Raw genomic sequence first — 6420 nt, forward strand, 5'->3', positions numbered from 1 at the left:
ATGGTGACAGGGAAGACAAACACCATAACTCCAAATATCCCCCTTCCTCCTTCTTCCCCTAGCTTTGTATTCAGACCATGATATCATAGGGTATGGAATATCCCTTTAGTCAGTTTGGGTCACCTGTTCCAGCTGTGTCTCCTCCCAGCTTCCTTGCCAGCAAGGCAGTATGTGTAAGCCCTGCTTAGCAATAACAAAAACATCTCTACGTTATCAAGCCTGTGTTCAGCACAAATCCAAAACACAGCCCTGTACTAGCCACTGTGAAGAAAATTAGCTCTCCCTCAACCAAAACCAGCACCCATCCTCATTAATGTGAAGTGTGGGCTCTGTTAATTGCTCTGCACAGTGTGTTTTGTTTCCCATGAGGTTGCAGATGTACTCTGCAGGTATTGCTGGTGTAAACTGTTAAAGATTCCATAAGCAGATTTCATCTTCGAATCAGCAGTACTCATACCCATGAAGAAGGTACTTAAAAACCCTTGTCTCTGTTTAAACAGCTGTCTTCTAACTTGCTGATTTTTGGCTCCTGAAAATCTCCATTGAAAAGTATAATTTTCTCAGTATCTTGGCAGGTCCCACTAGTTTGTCCACCAGGTTGCTGCTTTATGACTCCATTTTGCCCTTCTATGCTGTAGAAATATGTAGTAATATTAGGAATGTGACAGTTTGTGTGTTTCTTCTGAATATGTTTATTGACTCTGCAAAAGTGGAAAGTGCATAAAAATTGCCTCTTACAGTGTGCTCTGCCAGGCTCTGTCTTGCCATTCACAAGGCACAGGGTCATCTGTCTCAGGATAAATTCTAGTAGGCTAAAATTTTTAATTGGGGATAACAAAAATATGTAAATTACTACTGTAGAAATATAGTTTAAGAACCTGAATTGAATATGGAACTATTTTTTTAAATCCAAAAAGGAGAAAAATTAAAGGAACCTGGACATACTTCTAATAAGTTAAATGCCAAGCATGCTGATACTGGTGGGACTGAGAAGCAAGTAAATTCACTTCTGACCCTGCTCAATCACTGATAACTTAGATAATTAGACCTTTATGTACTTAGAGCAAATAAGGCTAAGTGCACAGAGCTGGCCAAAGGCTTCGTGGCAAAGTAGGCAAAAGAAACTGCAGCAGAAGAGGGAAGAAAGGCCAGAAAAGATCTTACAGAAGGAGGAAGATGTGATGGTCAGTTGGACATTACCAGGCTATACGTCACCTCATGGTGCCACAGAAGGATGTCTCTCAACCTTTGCATTCACCAGCTTCTCGTAGCAGTCTTTCCTGTCCATCTTGCATGTTGGGCAAAGGTTTGAGCTCATTCCTGTTGCAGCAAGTGTGAGGGATGAGGCTGAAGAGCGCACACTTAGCTCTTGATGTTTCAGCCAGCAGTGACGCAAGGGGGATAGCAATGGTTGCTGCTAGAAGTCCCTTTCTTCTGTCAGCTGAACACAGTAGCTGTCCCTCAGTTCTCCAGAACAGAGAAAACTGAAAGACTTGATCTAGACAGCCCCCTTCTTTGAATTGCACTGTGATCTGGAGCTGAGTGAAATATCAGTCAAGGTATCTGAACACACTGCTCTGACTGAAAGTTGTCAAGCTTTCAAGCTTGGGCACAAGCTTACCACCACAAGCTGGGACAGTGCCACTCTTTCCTAATAAATCCTCAAACCCTGTCTCATTTAGTCTTTGACTGTGTGACATCAGTCTTACACTGGCAGAAAGCAGTCAAGAAGAAAAGTGAAAGAAGGCCATGCAGCTACTGCAAAGCCAAGCTGACTTATCAGGCAGTAGTAAATTTTATTTGGATGGTGAGAGGATACTCACACTCAGTGAGAAAATGAAGTATTGTTTCTGTACTAATGGCAGAAAGCAGTGCAAGGCAGTGACTAGAGATAGAACAGAGTTTGTGCTCACATATTGTGCCAGGTTTGAAAAGAAATCTGAAATATCACCTCAGTAATTTTAGCAAGGTTTGAACCCAGGAAAAGAAACATAAGCAGAAATGTAGCTTTTTATCTTTTCTTACCGGTTAAGATTTTATGTGTAGTCATAGAACCATTCTCTGACATTATGCTAAAAATTCCTGAAATCTCCACCATGATTGATGCAAAGTGACTGCAATGTCTTCTGTAAAGGACTTCTCAGCACAAAGCCCTCTACCTTCTAGGCAGAGTTCGTCTACATAGTCAACTGCTCAGCAATCTGCTCAGCTGAAAAAGCACTTTTGAAATGAGGAACTACTCCATCAAATACAGAGACAGAAATGTTCTAAGCATTGTGTAACAGCATCAGAAATGTAAAAAGCCACTCAGTCCTCAATAAGTTATTTTTCAAAATAGAAATTTCAGAAGGTGGGTAGAAACATACATATTTCCTTAATTCAGGAGATCTATTTATAGCTAAAACTACCGATTTGCTTTCTCTGTAAAAATTGGATACAGACCGCTAAAAGAAAAAGGTTAAGTGATGTTGTATAGATCTTTTATTATATGTTCTCTGGAAGATGGCTGAGGATGCTTCTTCCAAGAAGTGCTTGCTTTTATGCAAATCAGTGAAATAATTTACTTTCATACAAAAGTGGACTTTTTATTAATCAAGGATATAAGAAATACTTACAAATCAAAAAACTTCATGGAATTTTTAGTCTGTCTCCAGCCTGAATGTTTGAACCATGCACACTGCTGAAAGGAGTCTTGGAACTCCTGGAATAGCACCTGGGCTTGAGCACATGTGTGTGATGAACTGTGTAAAAGAGGCTCAGGCATTCCATTGCTGTTAACCAGATAGGGCCCAGCAAGAGTGCCTGTATTACATCAAAATATGCATGTATAGCTCATGGCATAAATATGCATGTGCATTTGCAGCAAAACACTAGGCATGTTCACAGGCATGCATGTACTTATAGATAGAAAGCTGTGAACCTTCCTTAATCATTAACTGTGCTTTTAACATGTCTCTTTTCATTTGCCCAACGTAGCAAAGGCAAAGTGGAGTGACTTAAAGTGACTGAGGCAAGTGCAGAGATACCAGATAGCTAAATTGAGGCATTAAGAAAACCAAAAGTGTTAGCAATCATTGTTTTATGGCTTCTGTGGCTGTTTGATACTGTCCTTGGGAAAAAAGTGCAGTTGGACCAAGGTATGTGCTAAGCAGAACACTGATTTTCACAGACATAGCTATATTTTGTGTATCCAATGGCATATGATGCAACTGCAGATACAGATAAGGAGACACTATTTTTTCTGGTTTGCCGTGGTTAGAAAAATGTGTGACAACCTAGCGCAGAAGAGAAAAGAAACACCCAAATGCCTTTATTTCCTTTTGCACTGTGAGCAGTTTACTATCGATTGCAGGCCACCACATATACTTTTGCCTTGCTGCCCTGCTGAGGTATCTCTTGGATTAAATCTGGCAGATATTCAGCCTCTCCATTGAGGCTGCTCATTGAATGGAAAGAGGAAGAAGAGTATTTTCCAGTATTGATAAAGATATGATGTTTTTGAGAGGAACACCTACAGACTCAGGTTTTTCTGTAGGATTTTTTTTCTTACAATCTTCTGCCAGTTGGATTTTTTCTTTGTCTAAATGAAATTACTGTGTGTAAAAGAGAGCTGTAACAAAACAACTGTGTTTTGCTGCAAAAGGATCATACTATCTGCGAAGTCAAAATGCCATTTTCTTAATTAGCTCACTTGTAAAACTACTTAACTAAGAACTTGTCTGATTCTACACAGAAATGAAGACTAGCAGTATCTTTATCTTATCTCCAGTGTCAGAGAGGTCAAAGCACAGCAATTCTTCATCATGCTCAGTGAAATGCTGCAGTAGGGAGAGCGTGGTGTAGTTGGCATGTACCTCAGTATGTAATTGCTATTACCACAACATATCCCTACCTGTGGTTTGTGCTGCAGAACATGTGTTGGGAAGAGGCACCTCTGAAATAGTGCAAATTGCAAGTGTGAGTTATCAACAGCAGGAATGAATGGAGGCAGCAGGTTGCAAAACTACCAAGTATCCCCTTTGCGTACTCCTTAACTTCTGACCTGTGTTTTTGAAAATTAAATAAAGACATCATTGTTTGTGGCTGTGATGCCAGCATTCAGGACGGAACTGGTGGTGGAGATCTCCTGTTTGCAGTCAGCCTGAAGCTTTGGCATTTGGAATTGTTTTCCAGCCATCTCTTCAGGATGACAATGATACACAGCGTTATTAGCATGCAAATACCAGCTAAAGCTCCTAGGAAAGACAAAGAAATGTCAAGATTATTAATAGTGGTGCACTGGCTCCCAAAACTTAGTGAAGCTTTGGAGGGTGCCATCACATTCCTTGTTTTTCCTGATTCCCACTGCCTCCCACCTGGTGCTGTGAGAATGCCTGGATGCAGCTGCCCCGGGAATCCACACTTGTCTCGCATGCAACTCCTCTACAATGCTCCTGCAGCTTACATTATTAAAGATGAGCTGTGAGGGTAACACCTTCTTTGGAAGGGTACCTGTGCTGCTTTCTTCTTTCCTTTTGGTACAGAAGTCACTAGTTCACTGGTGGCAGTGTGTTCTTCCAGCTAAAATAACCATTTTTCTGCCCTTTGTGGTCAAGAGTCTTCTCTGGGAGGAGATCTAAGTTGCATTAAGAGCTTGACACAGGGAAGTTTGCATCATCAAAACGTCATGCAAATGAAGCGCTACAATGACAGGCTGCTGGGACTCTCCTTGTCCTCCAGGAACTCAAGGTGTTTCTTAGCGTTTCAAGGTACTATGGAATCAAATTTGCTGGATTTTGCTTACTACAATACAGACAGCATTGAAGACTGTAAGGACTTCACCTGATGAGGAAGGGCAGAGGAGGAGAGAGACACAGTGGCTCGGCAGCAGGGAATCCTTCTGCCTTGCAGCAGTGGGATTAAGGCTTCATAAATCAGGGAGGGACCCTTGTGCCAGCAGTCTGGCACAGGTCCCCTGCAAAGTTAAGAAATTTCTTGAGTCAAAAAGGATGGAAGCAGATGACTTTTTTTATTTTTTTATTTTTTGATTTTATTTCACCTTGTGTATGAGGAATCAAAATGGAGACAGTAGTAGCGTCACCATGGATATAGGAAATGGGGGAAATGCTTCTACGGGAGCCTTACTGTAGAGGCTCACGGAGTCCTCAGCCCCAAAGGGTGTTCTTGTAAAGTGTGCGGGGGTGAGGCCCTGTGATTACTTTGTCCTCTCTCGTTCCTGGGAGGATTTTACAGCTGCAAGGTTTGGAGTTATTGGTGTTCTTGTTTCTTATCAAGCAACAATATGTTGAAATAGGATTAAACTGTTCCTGTGAAGATAGGAGTTCACTGTGTATGCAGCTGTGCAAAGTGAAATTTTGCCAGGCATATTAATCCCTTTAATATTATAAAAGATTGTCACAGAGTACAGAGAACTTATGATTAGGCTAACTATAGTCGTGCTTTTCAGCCAATTTTCATCCTTGTTATGCTGTTGGAAACTTAAAAATCAGAGTGTCTTTGAAGCAGTGTATTTTATAGTATCACAGCCCATCAAACCAGATTGATACCTAAGCATGTGCTCATGCTCAACCTCTTCCTCTGAGTAGCTTCACTGCTGTCAAGGAGACTGGAAATGTACTTTATGTGTGACTGTCAGCCAAATGTTAAGCATACATAAGACACTGCATGTTTTCTAGCTGTTGGTGCCATTAGTTAGTCTTTCACAGAATAATCTAGGCTGGATGGGACCTCATGATGTCTCTTGTCCAACTTCTGTCTGAAAGCATGGCCAGCTATGAAGCCAGGTCAGGTTTCCTCAACACTTTATCCAGTTGGGTATTGAAAATCTTGATCATAAATGTTTCTTACAGAATCATCTGGCTTCTCTGCTGCATATTTTAAGAAAAAAACTTCTCATTTATGCTCTTCAGAGTAAAACTTATGCAGGAGTCAGACCAATGTATGGAATCTTTCTGCTTTTTTTCCTGGCTGGCTCAATGCACCAGCCTCTGGAGATTAAGCTCCATGAACACATTATCTGTAAGTTGTAAGCATTGTTTAAGATAGAATAGAATCATAGAATATAATTGGTTGAGTTGGAAGGAACCTTAAAGATCATCTAGTTCCAAACCCCCTTGTCATGGGCAGGGATGCCACCCACTAGACCAGGTTGTCCAGGGACACATTATCTGTTTGGCTTTGTGCTTTTCTTCCCCTAATATTAATTTAATAGATCACCAAACTGCAGGTTTCCTTCCTCAGCATTTTCTGATTGTCCATATTGGTCTCATTTCTCTTTTATGCTTAGTTGTTACTGACTATTCTTCAGCCACCAGATGTACTCAAAGTACCACTTGCCCTTACCCCTCTGACTCTACACTTCTTCCAGCATCATCTAATCCCTCTCTCAGAACAGTTTTTTCTAAGTAATTCTTCTGTGTG

At 41.0% G+C, this 6420-nt stretch overlaps 1 long non-coding RNA gene across 1 annotated transcript; it reads left to right on the top strand.

Moving 5' to 3' along the window:
• Positions 1–5: 5 nt before the first annotated feature.
• Positions 6–5851, top strand: LOC135407290 (uncharacterized). Its single transcript, XR_010426798.1, has 2 exons — positions 6–3186; positions 3227–5851. It is a non-coding gene; the product is annotated as an uncharacterized LOC135407290 (long non-coding RNA).
• The last annotated feature ends 569 nt before the right edge of the window (positions 5852–6420 follow it).

The sequence above is a fragment of the Pseudopipra pipra genome, chromosome Z (assembly GCF_036250125.1).
Source record: "Pseudopipra pipra isolate bDixPip1 chromosome Z, bDixPip1.hap1, whole genome shotgun sequence".
In the NCBI taxonomy this organism is placed as follows: Eukaryota; Metazoa; Chordata; class Aves; order Passeriformes; family Pipridae; genus Pseudopipra; species Pseudopipra pipra.